We start from the raw sequence: 22604 nt of genomic DNA, 5'->3' as shown, positions 1-22604 counted from the left end.
TGAAAAAAAAATTGGTCTGATTTTTTCGTACTTTTCCGATTTTTTTAATTTTCGTGGTCAGGATGAGAGAAAGTTTTTTTTTTACAAATTTCAAAATCTGTCAATTATTGTCCAAATTATATTTATATTTCACATCTAGACATGTGAAATGTATGAACTATGGAAAAAAAAGGGGAAAAAAAATTGGTCTGATTTTTTCGTACTTTTCAGATTTTTTTAATTTCCGCGGTCAGGATGAGAGAAAGTTTTTTTTTTACAAATTTCAAAATCTGTCAATTATTGTACAAATTATATTTATATTTCACATCTAGACATGTGAAATGTATGAACTATGCCAAAAAAAGTGAAAGAAATTTGGTTTGATTTTTTCGTACTTTTCAGATTTTCTTAGTTTTCATTTAAGGTCCGTGGTCAGGAAAAAAGACAGATTTTTGAAAAATTTAAAAATCTGTCAATTATTGTCCAAATTATTTTTATTTCACATCTAGACATGTGAAATGTATGAACTATGGCAAAAAAAGTGAAAAAAAAATTGGTCTGATTTTTTCGTACTTTTCAGATTTTTTTAATTTTCGTGGTCAGGATGAGAGAAAGTTTTTTTTTTTTTAAATTTAAAAATCTGTCAGATGTTTTCCAAATTATTTTTTATTTCATTTCTAGACATGTGAAATGCATGAACTGAAATCTCATTGGCCCCTGACTGGCCCCTGTACCGTCAATCATCAATAAGTGTCAAACTTGTTGAGAACGACGATCAGAGATGCAATTTCCAAACAACTGGTGGCAGTAATGCACCTATGAAGCCTGAAATCTAAAGCACACAGTGAATTGTTTACTGTGTGCTTTAACTGTGAACTGTGAAGGAAAGAATACATTTGGCTAATGTGAAGAAAGTATCAGCTAGAATTCTAACATAAATGGCAGCCTTTCATCCTCCACAAAAGTTTCTTGGTGAGTCACAAATCTCTATGTTGGTTATCATCATTATGTTAAAGAAGGGCCGTTATTTGTTGCTATCCCAATATGTTAAGTTTTTCAATTAAATTACGAAGCAGCAGCAAGCTTGCAGTGAACTGTTATCTGACTTAGGCAGTGAACTGTTAACATTAACTTAACGTTAGGTTAAGTTGAAGTTTGATTGTTATTCATTGTTAGCATGCTGATAGATTTTATGTAAGGTAATGTATGAAGTGTTTAAAATGATGTTATAGACGACATGCTGAATACAAGCATGGATTTTGTGACACGCATTTGTGTTTCACCTACAGACTGGGATGGCGCAGGAGCTGGTGACTTCAACCCACAGTCTTCAGAACCACCAGTCACCAAGCATAGCTGCTCCTAATGGTATGATGCTATTTCCTATAGCATATTTTGTCATTCATTTTAGAAACGCCAGGTTGACAGTGGGTTATGAAAGTTAATAACAATTAAGTTTCTCAAACGTGTTTCATTTTCTTCTCTGCAGACATTTCCCATTCTAGAGCAGATGGTTCTGTGCAACCTCTCCTAAACTGGTATTCTGCAAGATGCAGCACGGAAATAGGAAGAGGCCACTCAATGACTTATGATACAAAGACTTCAAATGGTAGGAATATTCCATCTTTAGTGTTTTAGTGTCCCCTTCCGTAATTTTTTCTCTTTCAAATGACCCATTTGTTAGTCTTCAAATTAGAATCAGGCTTTTCTAACTGGAAACAAGACGGTGGCTTCAAAGACCATTCCAAATCAAACCATTGTAAAAATAGTTGTTGAAAACATTGTGTAAATATGATGTAGTTGTTGCTCATGCTTATGTGTGTGGACTGTGCGTGTGTGTTTGTTTTAATGTAACATCGTGCCAATCATGTGTTGTGAACTTGCCGCTGGAGCAAGATTGGTGTCGTGAAGCCTTGCGCACGCACATTTCTGCCAAATAGGATGCCCGATGAGTGCCCAAAAAGCGTTGCAATATGGCCGTTGAGTGGAGGGACTTGCCTAAAAGGACTTTGGGTACTGTACTGCGTATAGTCCTGCATATCATGTAGACTACGTGCCTCATTTGCTCAGCCGTTGCCAAGCTCAGTGATGAGCTCTCAGTCTGGAAGAGCACATTCTCAGCCATGTTTTTGCCATCCCACACATAAGAATATTCTTAGAACCAATACTGGAGTGTACTTGCTTATATTGTTCATGCACTGATTGGTAATGGAATAGAGAATTACTTTTCTGTTTAATAGGAACATACTGGGCAAAACACTCTTTACCTGCCTCATTCTGACCTAGACAGATTTGAACTGGCTCAACATAGTTGAAGCTGTTCTTGAAAACTGTTTTCTAACTTAACTCTAACTTTTCATAACTTAAAATGGTTGGCAGATACCTCAGACTTATTTGCTGGTTTACTGTGTCTATTTCTCGATGCTTTGTACAATATCTAAGCAAGAAAAGCAATGAGGATGCATTTGATCCACTAGGATCTGGAAAGAAATAAGATACTTGTGGTGTATCTAACGCTTGCAGATTTAATGCCACATTGTAAAAATACAATGCAGTCCAGCACTGATCAAATGCAACTTGTTCTTCTCTGACCACGATTTTAAGTATTTTGGTCAAGACTTGGTTATGAGCACCCTCGTCAATGACCTTAAAGATCTTGAGCTCAATGGTGTTACTCTGTCTGATGGAAAGGTCTTCAAGGGAACTCTGTGTGCCATTGCAGGTGACAATCTGGGCTCACATAGCATAGAAGGCTTTGTGGAGAACTTCAGCAGGAGTTCACACTTCTGCAGATATTGTGATAGCAGAGAAGCGTTCCATGCAGATCCTCTTATCCAGGTCACAAAACGCACAGTGCATTCATACAGTCATACAATGAGCAGTGAAGGGCAGTGTACATCTTGTGGAGGTGTTTGACTCTGTGTTTAATACGCTCAAATACTTCCATGTATGTCAGTCAGGGTTGCCTCCATGTCTTGGCCACGATCTTTTTGAAGGCTAAAATGTTTAGCTATCTTGAGTTATTCGACGAATAAATCAGTTCAAGTAAACTGTGGGATGCTAATGACAAACCGTGTGAGGTTAATCCAGAGGGTGGGAAACTTGGGGGACATGCTGTGCAGAATTAGTATTTTCTGAGAATGTTGCCTGTTTTGATCGGAGACAAAGTACAAAATCCAGGTGACAACCAAAGTATGGCAATTGGTTTTGCAACCAAGAGAAGTTGTGGCCCTCAGTTGTGCACCTGCAATTTTAAATGGCCAGATAGCATACCTAAGAGTTCTGATTGATGAATCTAAACCTTTCCGAATCTAAACCTTTCCTGACAACCGACTAAAGTCATTATCCTGACCGCATTGTCCAATTTGGGCCACTTATTCGCCTATGGACTTTAAGATTTGAGAGCAAATACACATATTTTAAGCAGTGTTTGAGAAAATTTGGCAACTTTAAGAATCCATGTTCTACTCTTGCAGAGAGACATCAGGCCTTTCTGAGTGCTGGTACCTTCATGTGTTTCCGTGGAGAGCGGCACACAGTTTTTCTCAGATGACTACAATGATGTAATCAGAGAGGCAGTTGCACATCATAATTTTGAGTCCACAAATACTCTGATAGTCCAATGAAGTGACTTTGAAGGGGAAAGAACATGCTCATTGTGATTGATGATGATGAGGGGCTTGTTACTGGAAAAATCAAGGTGGTTCCTTTTCATAAGGATTCAGCAGTATATTTTATTGCTGAAAAGTATCATTACCTTTTCATGTTCAAGCCAATCAAGAAACAGTGAGCCAAGCAACAGACTTTCTACGATACTGAAAACATGGCCAGAAACATTCCAAGTCTTTTGGGAAGAAATGCCACAGGAAGTTCGTTCTGCAATTGCAAGAAATGGCAAGAGACCTAAACCAGATGGAGGGTGCAGGTGGAGCAAAAAGAGAAGAAGTTAAAAATCTAATGGAGCTCACATTCTCTCTACAACGTTGCCATGTAAATTGCACTTCCACCTCCAGACATTGAAGATGTGAAAAGAAAATAGCCTTTTCTTTTCACGCCAAGATATATATACGCCCATTTTGAGCTGCTCACAGGCATCAATGTGCTTCGTAGCTTGGAACTCAGTATGGAGGAATGTGGAAGAGCCATCAGAGATTACTTCAGGGGTACAAAAGGGTTCATGCTACGTTTTAGACATATGCAGTAGAAAGACCTGTACAAATGGTTACCCTTTAAATTTGGAATGCCAAATTTATTTAGCATTTTGACTGTAGCTACTTCCCCATTTGCTTCTAGGTTACTCTCACCTACCTGTAGTGTGTTTATATCTTTTCTTCTTTAAAATCTTATTATGGTAGGCATGATGTATTTGTTCCCTACAGATGTCTGCTACTGCAGCTGACGTTGAGACAACTCTCAGTCTTCTTGCAAGTCCTCACCTGATACTGCCTGGTATACATACATTTCATTTATATTCATTGATAGGCACTATATATATCATATTGGCCATTTATCTCGAGTTTACAAACGTTTTCACAAGGTAACATGCATTCCCATGTTGCTATGACTTGAAGGCCGTGAGGGCCGTGTAATCTCTGACGGCATCACACCAACATTTGCAACGGGACTTGCAGCTGTGTTTGCAATCTACTACATATTCAACCTATCAAGATGAGGCAGCCTGCATTCTTGAATAAATTCAGAGGTAAACCCCTTTTATTCCTTGTCATTATTATATGGATATATCCAAATTAATGTGTTTGTATTTTTTGCATAAAATGGTATAATTGACAGCAGTGGCGGTTCTAGGATTTTTCTGAGACAGGGGTCACAAAGGGGCCACATCATACACTGAGGGGCTAAGAACCCGTCAACATCCATACACAGAAAATCCCTTGTTCAGTAAGGCAGAGGCACGTAGTCTACGTGATATGCAGGACTATACGCAGTACAGTACCCAAAGTCCTTTTAGGCAAGTCCCTCCACTCAACGGCCATATTGCAACACTTTTTGGGCACTCATCGGGCATCCTATTCGGCAGAAATGTGCGTGCGCCCTTCACGACACCCTTCACGACACCAATCTTGCTCCAGCGGCAAGTTCGAAACACATGATTGGCACGATGTCTTCACATCACACCACATGATTGGCTCGATGTATTCACATTGTCGAAGTTTTGCCGAGGAAGGGGTGGGATATCTGTAGACAACGGCCATATTGGCGTTACAAACTAGCCCCATGCATTCTATGGAGGATTTTTTGAGTGCTGTGTCTCCTCGTCAGAAAGTCTCTTGTATACCCACTTAAAAAGCATCACCATCTCAGTATACCCACTTCAAACAGACAAGGATAGGTATTAATATTTGGGTTTGATCACAGTTTACCCACTACAGCTAACTAGACTACATAACAGCAGTAAGGTGCATACATTTCACCAGTCTTACCTTGTTCAAACACTTGAATGATAAATGCTAAAATAAAAAGCCAATACAATTCTTAACAATTTTCCCATTTATTTATAATTTGCATTGAAAGCACAATATAAAACTAAAATATATTAGACACTTCAGTGGAAATACATTTTTAAACAGAAATCATACATCATCATACACACATTTTTCGTTCAATTAAACAAGTTTTACTTTAACTCTTTCCCCTTTTGTTGATAAGAGAAAACACTTTCACTGCCAGTTTGCGTACATTAAAACAAACACACACGGAGACACACACATAGCATGAGGAACAACTACATCATATTTACACAATTCTTTCAACGACTATTTTTACAATGGTTTGATTTGGAATGGTCTTTGAAGCCACCGTCTTGCTTCCAGCCTGATTCTGATTTGAAGACTGACGATGGGTCATTTGAAAGTGATACCATTTGAAGTCTTTGTATCAGAAGTCATTGAGTGGCCTCTTCCTATTTCCGTGTTGCATCTTGCGGAATACCAGTTTAGGAGAGGTTGTACAAACGATAAAACGTTTACCATCGATTCTTCACGTTAGAATTCTAGCTAGCCAAATGTATCCTTTCTTCATATTAGCAGACACATTAGCCAAAAAATGTATTCTTTCCTTTACAGTTCACTGTGTGCTTTAGCTTTCAGGCTTCATAGGTGCATTACTGCCACCAGTTGAAATAATAATAATAATAAGAAGAAATCGGATAGCAGTAGAGTGCATTTACACTGTCATAAGAATAAGAGGACTTCGAAGAAGGCTAGTAATAACTAGAAAATGTAATTCCAGTGAATTACCATTGCATGTAAATCGTGAACTAGTCTTGTGGAAATCTGGAATCTGATTCTTCCATCACCCGTCAACTGTGTTAATGAAATTAAATCAATCAATTGTCGTGATTAGAACATTACAACGCTGTACTTCACCCCAACGATATAACTATAGCAAATAAGGAAGCGCAGAGAGATCTCCACGAAGTTTTACGTTCATGTACGCTTGGGGTGCTTGGAATAGTGGGCTGCAAGCGAGGTGTACTTGCGCCTTCCCGCAGGCTGTAGCGAGGTGTACTTGCACATTCCACTCATTTTCGAAGGCACCGTGCGTAAATCCAGCCTTTACGAGTCAACATAAGGCTACATCACCTGATAATTTGGTCTGCCTAAACATAACAAATATGCACTAAGGCAAAAGGCATTTGTGCGGTATACATAATTAAAAACTGACTTTAACGGTTGTGAAACACTTTGATATGTCAAACGTGCAGACGTTTTGCAATAATATAAATAAGTAATAACATTATTTTTATAATATTACTGTTTCCATTACAGCTTTATAAACTGTCAAATGGTTTGGGACAACAAAATGCGCATTCTCAATGTAACGAGATGGCCCGGCAGTGTGAATGATGCACATATTTTCAACAGCAGCCTATGAACCACACCAAGCAAGCGACAAAATAGTCACCACAATTGGTAATCGACTTTTCCCTCAGTCTCAAGGCCTTGGAGGACTGTATTAGCATCTTGATCCTGATGCTGCTGATCTAGCAGGCAGGGGGTGTATTTCGCAAAGCCATTATTGCTTAAGTGGTAACCATTTCCGTTGACTGAATATAAGGGAATCTACCTTATATGTTCCCTATAGTACCACTTACAACCACGTTTTTCCTCCATTGTACTACAACTGGAAAGCTTATTCACATGCCAGGTTACGCTTTAACCCTTTCGTGCCCGTGCCGAACATTCCATTTTTGATGCTGGATGACCTCCTTAAACAAAAAACCTTATTTCTTGAGTATAATACATACCATCAATGGGATATACATACCATTGTAATCAGAAGGGTCAGTTCTATCAAATGATGGTTGGTAATGTTGATATAGTAATGAACAGTCTTTGAAAATCCTCTCCAAATGTATACCGAAATTTGTTAAAATAGAATTTCATTCGCATAAAAATGAATTTTCATCATATTTCTATACGAGATAGAGAAAAATATAGAGTGTATGACATGTTCAGCAAGTTGTGGGCTATTTAACAAAAAAGACTGAATTGTAATACCATTAACCTTTCAAAAGTTATGATAAATTAAGTGATAAGTGTATAAAAATGCAGGAAACGGGATTTAGAATGTTGACAGAATTCGCATTCTCTTTCTCACCAAAAACATAAAAGTATGCATAAAAACTAATAATGAAGTCAGACACAATGGTTTAGATGTATTTGGTCCATAAGAATAAACCATTTATTTGTATATAAGCAAATGCTACAGTCAACAATAATGATATATAAAAGAAAAACATGTACCTTACCAGTAATACAGGAAGTAAGTATACTGTATATTTATTGAAGATCAATTCAGAAGAGACATAGAATACATTTGATTCAACAGATACAACTTCCTTATATAAATTAGTGTAATATGAAAATGATATACATCTATAAAATGTATTATTTATGAAAAGCTAGGAATACAATCAACTTCAACATCATTAGATTACATAGAACAAGCCTGTTGAGAATAAACACATACACACATATAAACACAAACTCACACACACACACACACACACACAGAGGAGGATAGGGAAAGGTGGGGTGGGGAACCTGAAGGTTAAACACAGAGGACCTATGACTCATAACGAAACGCATCCCCTTCTTTAGAATGCCAAATCTGACAGCAATTTTGTTTACCAAAAAAGCAGTCACCAACCGCAAAACTCCAGGCCATACAAGCTACTTTAGTGATATTATGTATTGTTTTTATAACAAAGCCAACAATTTTTCTTTGGCTCCTGCTGTACAGGAATATGTACTTGTTGAAAAGATGACAGAGTAGTAGTTGGAGCAGCTGAAGGCGAGGCTGAAATTTTGACGGAAATGCCGTCAAAATTTTGACGGAAATGCCTGCCAACTACATATTGAGAGGAGTAAAAATATCGCTCAACTTATTTCATGTAAGAGAACGCAACTTAGAAACGCGGCGCCCATTGATTTATTCAGCTTTGGTATCCTATACTGACTTGCCAATATAATGCTTACCTAACAAGCAAATTGGTACTAGAAAACAAACTTAGGTTATATACTAACAGGTTTTTAAATGAAATTGTCAAATGAAAATAACTGATATAAAAAGCAAACGAGAATACTGCAAGCAGTTCAGAGTAATGCAGCTAGCTAAAGTTACATGACGATGCACTTAGCCCCCGCTATGCCATAATGTTGACGCTGATGAGAAAGCATATTACTATCAAATAACATGATTTTATGACTACAAATTAAGATTAACCATAACTAGAAACGATGTAAAATATATATTACCTCAGTTTATCCAGCTGTGTGGTTTCCAGTCGAGGTAAACTCCAACGAAGTGCAGGTGGCATCTAGCGGTCCATGTTAAAATGTACGACTGAAGTGAAAAGTTTTTTTCACGACTCATCTTCAAGTATCCAAAACATTTCGCGCCATAAACCCCTTAACCAATCATATCAAATTGAAGCTTATGTTGTCAGCATTACGGGGAAGATTTCAGAAATAAAATCAGTCATTGGACAGCTTAGATATTAGATGATTGGTCATCGTTAAAATTTTAACGAAATTAGAACGGTCGGGCTTGTAAGGGTTAATGTATGCCAGAATGAAGGCAGAAAGGCCAAGAGTAGAGAGTAGGCCAAGTAGGCCTTTTGTAGCCTATGTAGACAACACAAACGTTATAGCTCAACTTCTGTATGCTGTTTTTCTGTATTCTTGTTTTAACAAGACTTTGGTTGTATGGTCCATTTCGTAAGAGTAACCTATTCATGGCTTTCATGAATTCCATTATAGGAGTATTAATTAAGCACCATACATTCTAATGAAAGACAAACTATGATAGCATACCGTGATAGTGTTTACTTAGGCTACATAAGAAGCAACAGCGTCGAATGAAAACGTAGGATGGCCTATTTGATACACAAACAAGCGGTTTACAACGTTAACAAATGGGTTAAATAAAAACAGGAGCATATTTGTTAGCTTTAACTCAAATGGTAGAAGCTATAACATACAATATAATAAATCAATGCAGTCTGCATTCATAATTCTAGATGATTGATTTTATACAAAGTGACCTGATGTACTAGAACCAGAGCGTCATTATCTGTACGTTAACGTCTGTAATTACGTTAACTTTCCAGTTAATGCGAGACACGGCAGGTGAAAACATCGTTTTTTCATGCACTGGTCAATTTTAAGATTTTTGGCTAATTTGTTACCATGGCATGTATTTTTTGACACTACAACAACAAAGTCTGATTTACACATTTAGGTGTTTATTTCATTACCTTTTGTCTACTCTACTTTAGGAAAAAATCCTATCTAATGATAGGAATTTGGCCATTACAGAACCATCCTAACTCAAGAATTTCCTAACTTAGGCTAATGCAAAATAACTGCCAAAACTGACTGCAACAGTATTGTTGAGCATAGCCTAAGACAAAATGATGAACATGACTGTTAGGGACATCATAACGGTTTTTTTTTTTACAAAATTAGTTAATTAAGTGAAAACTTAAAGATGTAGGCCTATAAGCTATGTGTTTTAATCATTTACAACATTTATAACAAATAAATATTAATCTTTATTACAGAATATTACACTATTATTTATTATTATAATTATGTTTTTTGTTTTTCATCCTATACAGCAAATAAATAAATATTGACACACTCTCTTGCATCCTACATAGGCCTAACCCAAGGCCTATTTCTCTGATATTATGGTTTGTCCATCTTGAGCAACCAACTGTAAAAGATTCTTTAGAATACCATCTTTGTAATCTGACATTCTAATCATAGATAAAGGCAGTCTCGTACACATTTTAATCATAGAAACGATTATCAATTTAAAAATCTAACTGTTACAGATAACAGTTAAGATAAGATAGGTCTGAGATAAGATAGGACACAGCCATGAGTTTAGGAAGTGCTTCTATAATAGGAATATAGGATTTTTCCTATCTTTGAAACTTAATTTAAGATAGGATAAGGGCAAAGATATTTTTCTGTAATGAGGCCCCTGAAATGATCGCACGTGTGATTCAGAGAAAACGAACGTACGCACAAAAAAACGTATTTACACCACCCTTCCAGATGTGCCCATTATAAATCACAAATGAACGTCAACTTGTGTGCAGCCGGATGGTTTTAGGTCTCCACCTTGTGTTTACACCCCCTCATAAATATCATTAGCATATATTTTAATGAAATCAATGGCCTAAAATATTTAGCTTATGTAAAATTATATATTCCAGCAAAGCTTTGCATCCATGTTCATTGTCCTCTGCTTGCTTTCATTCCTTCTGCTTGCAGTAATGTCAATAATCAACATTTCGTATGTTTGTAAATATATGTATGTTTCGTATGTTTGTAGAAAAAGTAGCCTAGTAGCCTAGTTCGCCGGTCATTTTTCATTCATTCTGCATATCTTTGCTATAATTTTCTTTCAATAATGTTCAATGGCTTAAACATTGTCCTTTATTGTTTGCTTTAGACTTACATTTATATTTTATCCTACATTATTCTGATCTTGGGCACTGCCGGTCAAAAAAAGCAAACAGGTGCGCGCTCTGCACCTCTTTACACAACTCCGAAGCAACACTAAATATGAAGATGCCCTACTTTCAGAGGATAACTTTCGTCCCTTGGTTGTGTAGGCTATATTATGATATAAAATATGTATAGTTTACAGTCAAATATTACCTTTCTGTTACGAAGCTGGGAGTAGGCGTATGAGCGCAAAATTAGGATGTAGTGGAGGCTAAACGCGAGTAAACGCAGTTTATTCCACCTCTGAAATTTCAGAAATAGAGTTTAGGCCTTAACCACCTCTTATTAGAGTTTATCCACCTCTCAAAAACGTTTATTCACTTTTAACATTCAAAACTGTATGATCAAATTACTATCCTATATTTCCAATACTGCACAATAACCTCCAACATTATCAAACTGTTCGAATGCCTTTTTGAATGCCTAAACGGGCAATTGGACATTTGATGGTCAATATTAGATTGGTGAGAACACTTAATACTAGATCACCTGTAAGAATTTTGTCAACTCAACGTATGTACTCCCAATCATCCGTAAATTGATCTAGAGTGCATTTTACTCCGGACAATTCCTTAGACCATTCTTAGTATATTGATAACCAACTCCGCTATTAGTTTTAACAGCTAATAGCATAGTTGGTTATCAGAAACTTTCTAGATATTACGATGTACTTATAGGATGTACTACAACTGGAAAGCTTGATTCATGTGCCAGGCTGTGCTTTAATTTATAGGCCAGAATAATGCAGAAATTAGTAGTAGTAGTAGTAGGCCAAGTAAACATAGTCTATGTTATACCTCAAGTTTTGTAGTGTGGCAGACTTTGGGCATACGGTCCTTTTCTTAACAGTATCATATTCATGACTATCATCAGGTTTAAATACATCCTTTCCCACAGGTGTATTTAATCGACCCAGAGCCATAGTATTCGTACCGTCTGGTTAACGTTAACATTAGTTAAAACGCTGCTGAGCACATGCTTAGCTGGGAGCTACGTTAGGTTTGGTTGTGGTTAGCTAACGTTGTCGAAATCTACAGCTAACCAGTCACTTTAAAGTTGACGTTTATTAAATGGGTTTCCTTACATAATGAATACCGATAGCAAAGTGCTAACGTTAACCATTTCCCTAACGTTATAACGCTAGTTTGGCTTACCTAACATTTCACACAACATAATGTTTGACGAGATTAATGAGTCAATACCAAAAACCTGTCTGTATTAGAAATGTGCCTCTGAAGGAGAGTTTTACGTGCAAGTAAAATGGGAATCATGGCAGGCTGGTCAGACCATAAAGTTAAGAAGAGTCACAGCTCCAGATTGCAGCGGTTTATCGCTTTCAGCTGCAGGTCACGTCATAATGCAAAAGGTTGCCGCCATGGCGGAATTTATTGCTCGTTTTTTTATCGTAAATATAAAAAGTCTGTTTCAAGACCAGCGGCTTCCATTGCATTAGACGTTGAATTTGATCGGAAAAAGAATAATAAAGAGGATAATAGGGTTAGTGATAATAGTCCATTGCATGAAAATGTACTGTCCTGTTCTGCCTAGGCTTCTTTATATAAAGAATTTCATAGTGCATCGTCACGAAACTAGCTAGCTGTATAATTCTGAACTGCTTGCAATATTCTCGTTTGTTTTTCTAACCTTTTCTAACCTGTAGGTACGTTTGTTTTCTAGTACCAATTTGATTGTTTAGTAAGCATTATACTGTGACTTCTGTGAAATTCTGTCAACATTCTAAATCCCGTTTCCTGCATTTTTTTACAATGATCACTAAAATTATCGTAACTTTTGAAATGTTAATGTTATTCCAATACAGTCTTTTTTGTTAAATAGCCCACAGCTTGCTGAACATGTCTTATAGATATATGTAGAGAAATATGATGACAATTCATTTTTATGTGAATGAAATATACAGGATATACATTTTTGGAGAGGGTTTTTAAATACTGTTCATATTACTGTAATTACCATATGTATTTTACATCATTTCATAGAACTGATCCTTTTCATTACAATGGTATGTATATCCCATTTTTGGTATGTATTATATTCAGGAAATAAGGTTTTTTGTGTGGAGGTCATCCAGCAGCAACAATGGAAGGTTCGGCACGGGCACAAACCTGTAGGTACGTTTGTTTTCTAGTACCAATTTGATTGTTAAGTAAGCATTATATTGGCAAGACAGTATAGCAAACCAAAGCTGAATAAATCAATGGGCGCCGCGTTTCAAGTTGCGTTACGTGAAATGAGTTTAGCAATATTTTTACTCCTCTCAATGTGTAGTTCTAGAAAATAAGATGTGAAATCACATATTCTGTCAGAAATGTAATTAACTTATTGCTTTCCCTCGGGTTGTTACCTGTAGTACATTCTGTAGTGTGAATTATTTTAGCCTGCTAACTTTTAAATGACAAAACATCAGACGTGCTTGTCTCAACATTTTCTAAGATGGCATGACTTGAAATAGATGAAGCACAACTCCTCTCAATATGTAGTTATAGAAAACTGATGTGAAATCAAATATTCTGTCAGAAATGTCATTTTTGCATTTCAGCAGTTTGTTACTAGGAGAAATGTAATCTGTCTTTATCTTGATGCCAGCCAGGCAATCAGATTTCATACTTGGAAATATTTCGAGTATATTCTGAGGATGCTTCAATAGTTTAGGCTACCTCATCTTTTGAGTACATACATACATGCACAAATCTGTAGTTTTGTGATTTTATTTTTCACATTATATATAGGTATTTGTATGATTTTGCTGTTGTTTCAGATGGAGGATGACAAGACCTACCTATACCTCACAAGCCTGAAGAGGTAGCTGACTGCTCATGAGCTTGCGCTCATAATGCTGAAGACAATGAGGGGATGGAGGAAGAATGTATAGATTTTTGTGCCGTGCTTAGGATGGTGCAGACTTCTACACACTGTGTGAAATAGAATTATGTTCTTTTTTACTCATGTTTTTTACTCACATTGTTGTCATGTGATTTTACCAACCTGGGGAACTATTGCACAAAACTAGGATAAGGGAATAAGGCGGGATATCTTTGTTATCCTGGCTCAACTTATACGTGATCCAGTTGCACAAAATCAGGATAGGGGGCAGCAGGAAATGTTATGGTATAAGTTACCATGGCGATTTATTCTGTGGAGCTAGCGTGCTCCAGACTAGGCTAAATTCCAGGATCTATTTAATCTCATCCCTTATCTCAGTCAGCAGTCACCACAAACGGAAACCAATTCCACTGCCCACTACACATTGTTATATGTCACTGTCATTATTTAAACGTTTGTGATCATTAATTAACTCTTACATACTCGCCATTCCTGATCTGTCATGCAACGTGATGTCACGGGAGTGCCTAACCATTTCGCGCGTGGTGGTCGCGGCACTAGCTGCAATATTCCCTTAAACAGATGTGTTGCTGTTTGTTGCTGTTGTGAAAATGCTATCGCTACCTACTTCACACCGTAGAAGAAGCAATGAAGACGCTCTAGTTGCCATGGTGAATTAGTGAATCTGTGATCGGTGACGGGGTCTATTTGAGGGAGCCATGAGCGCGGATAGGTTTCACCTGGCTTGATGAATCTGTGTCTGCTCGTCCTGGCTTGCTTGTTGTGCAACCAATTAAGCCTGTAAACTCTTGTTTTGGATTCATTGAGTAACTTATCCCGGATGCCTTAATTCTGCTTTTGTGAAATAGGCACAAGAAGGAATGCTATCTATCACAACAGCCGGCAGGCATTTCCGTTGACAATTTTGCGTCACCTTCAGCTGCTTCAACCATCAAGTACATATTCCTGTACAACAGGAGCTTGTTATAAAAAAGGTACATAATAAAACTAAAGTAGATTGTATGGCCCTGGAGTGTAACGGTAGGCGAATTTGTTTTATTGATAAACAAATTGCTGTCAGCGGTTGCGTTTAGTAATGAGTCATAGATCTTCTGTGTTCAACCTTTAGCTTCCCCACCCCACCTTTCCCTATCCTACTCTGTAAGTGTGTCTGTGTGGGTGTTTTTGAGTTTGAGTATAAGTTTGTGTGTATGTGTTTATTCTCCACAGGCTTGTTCTAAGTATGTAATCCACTTTCAAATGTTTAGAACACATTGAGTTTTGAGTGATGTTGATTCCTAGATTACACTTATACACTTATACATAAATGCATACTTTTATTTTGTTGGTGAATAAGTGACTTCTGTGAAATTCTGTCAACATTCTAAATCCCGTTTCCTGCATTTTTTTTACAATGATCACTAAAATTATCGTAACTTTTGAAATGTTAATGTTATTCCAATACAGTCTTTTTTGTTAAATAGCCCACAGCTTGCTGAACATGTCTTATAGATATATTTTTCTCTATCTTGTAGAGAAATATGATGAAAATTCATTTTTATGTGAATGAAATATACAGGATATACATTTTTGGAGAGGGTTTTTAAATACTGTTCATATTACTGTAATTACCATATGTATTTTACATCATTTCATAGAACTGATCCTTTTCATTACAATGGTATGTATATCCCATTTTTGGTGTGTATTATATTCAGGAAAAAAGGTTTTTTGTGTGGAGGTCATCCAGCAGCAACAATGGAATGTTCGGCACGGGCACGAAAGGGTTAATTTGTTCTATTGGCTGACAGTACTCTGTTATCCAGTTGATGCCTTGGTGAAATACTGGTCTCATACTACCACTGCTTTATTATATAATTATTTCAAGGTTCTTGGGATGTTTTTGCCATGCTATTGTTATGAAATTGCAATGTTTTTATATACTTACTATACTTTTATATAAGGTGGCATAATAACATTGTGATTACCTTGCAATAACTTAGCAAAACCATTCCAACATCCTTGCAATATGTATATAATAACCTATGGAATAACTTACATGCAAATTACATTTTAACATCATGGCTAAAACAACAGAAGGACATTGAAATGCTGTTGGAATATAATTGAAATAAAAAAAACGTTCCAACAACCTTGAAATCAAAATTGAATTTGTGAATGAACTTGCATATAATTACTAATATAATAGCAACCTTGAAATAAGTATGGAATAATGCAAATAACCTTGCAATATCATTTGTGACATTGCAAAGTCATTTTATACTTATTACAAGGTTGTTGGGATTGTTTTGCCTTGTTAATGCAATGAAATTGTGTAGATAACAATGAAGAATGTATAATTTCATTTCAAACATATGAAAGTGAGCAAAACATATGAAAGTGACAAAATGAAACATATATAATGTTGTGTGGTGGAGTGAGTAGTTTGAACTGATAACAATGGAAATTTAATAATGTTATTTCCTGAAATGCCCCCTACACTAAGGTTAATTATAACTGATTTAAGGTCTTGGAATTATTTTGCTGTGGAAATTGCAGGAAATCGAAAGAGACAATTTCTCACGTTGAGCACATAAATGCGTGTGTCGTTTATTTACATAGAAAAAAACACTGAAACTAAAATGGCGCTGTCCAGCAACAAAACCGGCATGGGACTACACGTCATCACACATTCATAACATTTAAAGGGACCACGATCCCTGAACAGTTATACTTACACATGAAGTAACTACAGACAGAACAAAGTGCTGTGTTTAATATAAACGGTGTGTAGAACCACACTTAATAACAAAGGTGAATTATGCCGGTCACATTCCCCCAGAATTCACCATATCAGAAGTACAATCAACAGTCAACGGGGAGGTGGGCGTATTAACCGTTCACAACGGATGTGCTGTACCGGAGGTCGATGAGACCCAACTGCGGCAGGTGTCCCGTCATGACACGGGCATGGCTTGGGAGAGAGGGGAGTAGGGGGTGGGGGCAGAGCTGGAGGCCGTCCGCGTCGTGGGGGCTGGGCCAGGTCAACGGGCCTGGCCACATCCAAGTGAGCCGGTTTGAGGCGGTCAATGGAGAGTCGCTCCGGTTTGCCGCCCATGTCCACCACAAAATGTTTGTCTCCTGCCTCCAAAACACGGTCCTCTGTAGGCATCGTGGCGCATGAAAACATAATCAGCTGAAGCCCAGTGGGAATATGCGACTGAGGGAGGCCGTGACGGGAAGTAGGGACAGGTGCGAAAAGCCTCGCATTGTCCAATAGAGTTGACCGCTGGAGAGTAAGCAGACCAAGTAACCATGGTGCTAGGGACAAAATCCCCTGGGACCCGCAGCGGCTGTAAGTCCTCCTTTGGCGCGGTCCTGACATCACCCACGGGAGTTTGTCGATCCAGTTGCTGTCTTTGAGGCTGGCACACAGGGTAGCCTTCATTGACCTATGAAAACGTTCACAGAGTCCGTTAGCCTGCGAGTGATATGCAGTCGTGTGGTGGAGTTTCACCCCGAGGCTCTCTGCGACAGCATTCCACAGCTCAGACGTGGAAGCGCCTCGGTCCTGCGCGCCTCGGTCACAGGATATATAGGGGGTGCTGAAACGAGCAACCCAGGTTCCGATAAATGCCCGTGTCATCTCAACAGTCGCCACAGAAGTCAGTGGCACAGCTTCAGGCCAGCGGGTGGTCCTGTCAACCATGGTTAACAGGTATGTGAAACCGTGAGAAGATGGCAGAGGGCCGACCAGATCTACATTCACATGGACAAAACGTCTCTCTGGAACCGGGAACAACTCTAGCTGTGCTTTAGTGTGACGGTGTACTTTGGCCCGTTGGCACTCAACACAGGTGTTAGTCCAGTCCCTAACGTCCTTCTTGAGGCCGTGCCAGACAAACTTTGCTGCAACCAGTCTCTGTGACGCTTTCGAACCTGGGTGGGAGAGACCATAGATGGCTCTCTGACCACCACAAGGTGCTTGGGCTTACCTTTCTCGTGCAAAGGCCGCATAAGCTGAGCAGCTCGAGGGATGAAACGGTGGTAAAAATTCACCATGCCCAGGAACACCTGTAGGGATTTGACAGTGAGCGGGCGTGGGAACTTTGTTACTGCCTCCACCTTTGATGGGGACTGCACTGTCCTTAGTGACTCTGTGTCCCAGGAAGTCAACGGTGGAGAGACCAAACTGGCACTTGGCGGGGTTGACAATTAGCCCGTGTTGTCTAAGTCGCTCAAAAAGTGTTCGGAGGTGCGCCAGGTGTTGAGACTTGGACGTGCTCGCTACGAGGATGTCATCCAGGTACACAAAAAGAAAAGGTAGGTCCCGCAAAACAGAGTCCATGAGGCGTTGAAAAGATTGGGCGGCGTTTTTAAGGCATGCGCAGGAACTCAAAAACACCAAACGGCGTGATCACGGCTGTTTTGGGAATGTCCAGTGGGTGCACCAGTACCTGATGATATCCCTGGACAAGGTCCACCTTGGAAAAAATCACCTTATCTGCCAGGTGAGCTGAAAAATCCTGTATGTTCGGGACTGGGTATCGGTCAGGTGTTGTTGCCTCATTAAGCCGCCGGTAGTCGCCACACGGGCGCCAGCCGCCGCCCGGTTTGGGGACGAAGTGTAGGGGTGAAGCCAACGGGCTGTCGGATCGACGGACTATACCCAGGCATTCCATGTTTGCAAATTCAGCCTTTGCAACGGCAAGCTTGGTCGGGTTGAGGCGCCAAGCGCGAGCGTAGACGGGTGGATCAGTAGTGGCGAGATGATGCTCCACACCATTCTCAGCGGATGCAGAGAAAGTGGACTGAGTGAGCGCTGGGAACTCGGCAAGTAGACGGTGGAAGTCATCTGAGGCTGATAGCATGCTAGGATGGAGTCAGTTCCGCTTAGCGTGCACGTATAAGAACAAAATGTGACGGCGTCAATCAAACGGCGGTTCTTAACATCTACCAACAGTCCATGTGCACACAGAAAATTGGCTCCGAGTAGGGGAACGGCAACCTTTGCTGTAACAAAGTCCCAGCCAAACCGCTGTCCTCCGAAACACAATTCAACGTACCTCGTTCCATATGTGCGGATGGGGCTACCATTGGCAGCTTCCATAGGGGGGCCGTGGCTGTCAGTCACCATGTCCAAACAGAATGCAGGCAGGACGCTCTTCTGTGCGTCCGGAGATGCTGTCACGGATGAAAAGCAGCCTGCCTACGCGGCCGACGCTCATGGCCACTACTGAGCGCCGGCCCTAGCATTTCCCGAACCGCCGAAACTGCACGGCGAACGACATTTGTTAGCCTTGGGTCCAAACTTGACATGATAAAAACACAAGCCTGAAGACTGTTGGGGGCCAGAAGACTGCTGCCGACGAGAAGTAGTTGCAGCGATGAGTGTCACAGGAGCGATGTGTGCGGGAAAAAGCGCGGCCACACAATGTCCCTGACTTGCCAGGAAGTCAAGTCAAGTCAAGTCAAGTCAGATTTATTTTTAAAGCGCATTTAACATGCACATAGTGCAACCCAAAGCGCTCAGCCACTTCAGCCAGCCTCCGGGTCTGTGCTCACCCAAGAGATCCAGCATACGGACCATGACCATGCTGTCACCCAGTCCTTTAAGGGAAAAAAGCCTGCTGGCTCTCTCAGCGTCTGACAGTTCAAAAGTTTTCAACAGGTGGGTTTTGAGTGCTATATACTCTCTGTTGCCGGAGGGTTTTTAAAGGAACCGTATGTAAGAAAAATATTTCAATTAATCATAAAATGGCCCTGATATGTCACTAGACATTAAGAAATCATGTTCATTTCAAATACTTATATCACTGACAACAGTAGTCCTGCCAGGATATTGTCATTTAAAAAGTGAAGTTGCAGCCCTCAACTGTTGTTGATGTTGTGTTTTGTCATGTCATGTTGTGTTTTGAACTGATGCGCCACCCTCCATCTATCTACTAATCACGAAGTCAGTAGAGTTTCACCATCCGCGTGTGCAATCTCGAGTCAGGGGGAGGAGGAAGGGATACACCGCTCTTCAGTATTTTGAAAGTGATTGCAGTACCAGTTTTGTCCACAATCTTACATATGGTTCCTTTAAGGTCCGGGTTCAGGAAAAAAGTGAGATTTTAGACAAATTTCAAAATCTGTCAATTATTGTCCAAATTATTTTAATTTCACATCTAGATATGTGAAATGCATTAATTATGGCAACAAAAATGAAAAAAAATTGGTCTGATTTTTTTCTGACTTTTCAGATTTTTTTTGATTTTCGCCGTCAGGATGAGAGAAAGTTTTTTTTTTGCAAATTTGAAAATCGGTCAGATATTGTCCAAATTATTTTTTATTTCAGTCGTCCAACCAGGATATTGTCATTTAAAAAGTGAAGTTGCAGCCCTCAACTGTTTTTGATGTTGTGTTTTGTCATGTTATGTTGTGTTTTGAACTGATGAGCCACCCTCCATCTATCTACTAATCACGAAGTCAGTAGTGTTTCACCATCCGCGTGTGCAACCTCGAGTCAGGGGGAGGGGGAGGGGATACACCGCTCTTCAGTATTTTGAAAGTGATTGCAGTACCAGTTTTGGCCACAATCTTACATATGGTTCCTTTAAGGTCCGGGTTCAGGAAAAAAGTGAGATTTTAGACAAATTTCGAAATCTGTCAATTATTGTCCAAATTATTTTAATTTCACATCTAGATGTGAAATGCATTAATTATGGCAGCAAAAATGAAAAAAAATTGGTCTGATTTTTTTCGGACTTTTCAGATTTTTTTTAATTTTCGCCGTCAGGATGAGAGAAAGTTTTTTTTTTGCAAATTTGAAAATCGGTCAGATATTGTCCAAATTATTTTAATTTCACATCTAGATATGTGAAATGCATTAATTATGGCAACAAAAATGAAAAAAAATTGGTCTGATTTTTTTCTGACTTTTCAGATTTTTTTTTATTTTCGCCGTCAGGATGAGAGAAAGTTTTTTTTTTGCAAATTTGAAAATCGGTCAGATATTGTCCAAATTATTTTTTATTTCAGTCGTCCAACCAGGATATTGTCATTTAAAAAGTGAAGTTGCAGCCCTCAACTGTTTTTGATGTTGTGTTTTGTCATGTTATGTTGTGTTTTGAACTGATGAGCCACCCTCCATCTATCTACTAATCACGAAGTCAGTAGTGTTTCACCATCCGCGTGTGCAACCTCGAGTCAGGGGGAGGGGGAGGGGATACACCGCTCTTCAGTATTTTGAAAGTGATTGCAGTACCAGTTTTGGCCACAATCTTACATATGGTTCCTTTAAGGTCCGGGTTCAGGAAAAAAGTGAGATTTTAGACAAATTTCAAAATCTGTCAATTATTGTCCAAATTATTTTAATTTCACATCTAGATGTGAAATGCTTTAATTATGGCAACAAAAATGAAAAAAAATTGGTCTGATTTTTTTCGGACTTTTCAGATTTTTTTTGATTTTCGCCGTCGGGATGAGAGAAAGTTTTTTTTTTGCAAATTTGAAAATCGGTCAGATATTGTCCAAATTATTTTTTATTTCAGTCGTCCAACCAGGATATTGTCATTTAAAAAGTGAAGTTGCAGCCCTCAACTGTTGTTGATGTTGTGTTTTGTCATGTCATGTTGTGTTTTGAACTGATGCGCCACCCTCCATCTATCTACTAATCACGAAGTCAGTAGTGTTTCACCATCCGCGTGTGCAACCTCGAGTCAGGGGGAGGAGGAGGGGATACACCGCTCTTCAGTATTTTGAAAGTGATTGCAGTACCAGTTTTGGCCACAATCTTACATATGGTTCCTTTAAGGTCCGGGTTCAGGAAAAAAGTGAGATTTTAGACAAATTTCAAAATCTGTCAATTATTGTCCAAATTATTTTAATTTCACATCTAGATATGTGAAATGCATTACATTACATTACATTACATTACATTTGGCTGACGCTTTTTAACCAAAGCGACTAACAACATGGTAAACAGTAAGTTTTAGAACAATTCTCACAATTTTAGGACAGTTTAAAAAAAACACATTAGAGTACAGTAAGAATAAGTGCGTCGGTGAGTGCTGTATTTTAACAGTTACTTGTCAGTTTAAAACGGCTGGTGAGTGCTAGGATCAGTAAGACTTGTTGTAAGTGTTGCTATGAGAGTAGATGTTCTCTAAAGAGCTGGGTCTTCAGGAGTTTTTTGAACGTGGAAAAGGATGTTCCTGCCCTTGTAGGAACTGGCAGTGTGTTCCACCAACGAGGAACAACAGATGAGAAAAGTTTGGATTGGCTTGAGCGTACCGGTGGTAGAGCTAGACGTCGTTCGTCAGAGGAGCGCAGCGGTCTGGAGGTAGTGTAAGTCTGTATGAGGGCATTCAAGTAGGTGGGAGCAGAACCGGAGACTACTTTGTAGGCAAGCGTTAGACACTTGAATTTGATGCGTGCCGCCATAGGTAGCCAGTGTAGCTGGATGAGCAGCGGGGTAACATGTGCCCTTTTGGGTTGGTTGTAGACCAGGCGCGCCGCTGCGTTCTGGATGCATTAATTATGGCAACAAAAATGAAAAAAAATTGGTCTGATTTTTTTCTGACTTTTCAGATTTTTTTTTATTTTCGCCGTCAGGATGAGAGAAAGTTTTTTTTTTGCAAATTTGAAAATCGGTCAGATATTGTCCAAATTATTTTAATTTCACATCTAGATATGTGAAATGCATTAATTATGGCAACAAAAATGAAAAAAAATTGGTCTGATTTTTTTCTGACT

The 22604-nt window shown here is 38.9% G+C and overlaps 1 long non-coding RNA gene across 1 annotated transcript; it reads left to right on the top strand.

The window, feature by feature from the left end:
- The first annotated feature begins 10737 nt into the window (after positions 1–10737).
- On the top strand, positions 10738–22254 carry LOC121700554. Its single transcript, XR_006027254.1, has 3 exons — positions 10738–10817; positions 12960–12962; positions 22243–22254. It is a non-coding gene; the product is annotated as an uncharacterized LOC121700554 (long non-coding RNA).
- Positions 22255–22604: the final 350 nt, after the last annotated feature.

Source organism: Alosa sapidissima, chromosome 24 (assembly GCF_018492685.1).
Source record: "Alosa sapidissima isolate fAloSap1 chromosome 24, fAloSap1.pri, whole genome shotgun sequence".
NCBI classification, from domain to species: Eukaryota; Metazoa; Chordata; class Actinopteri; order Clupeiformes; family Clupeidae; genus Alosa; species Alosa sapidissima.
Note: the sequence above shows the minus strand (reverse complement) of the source record. Positions and strands in the feature narration are given on the sequence as shown.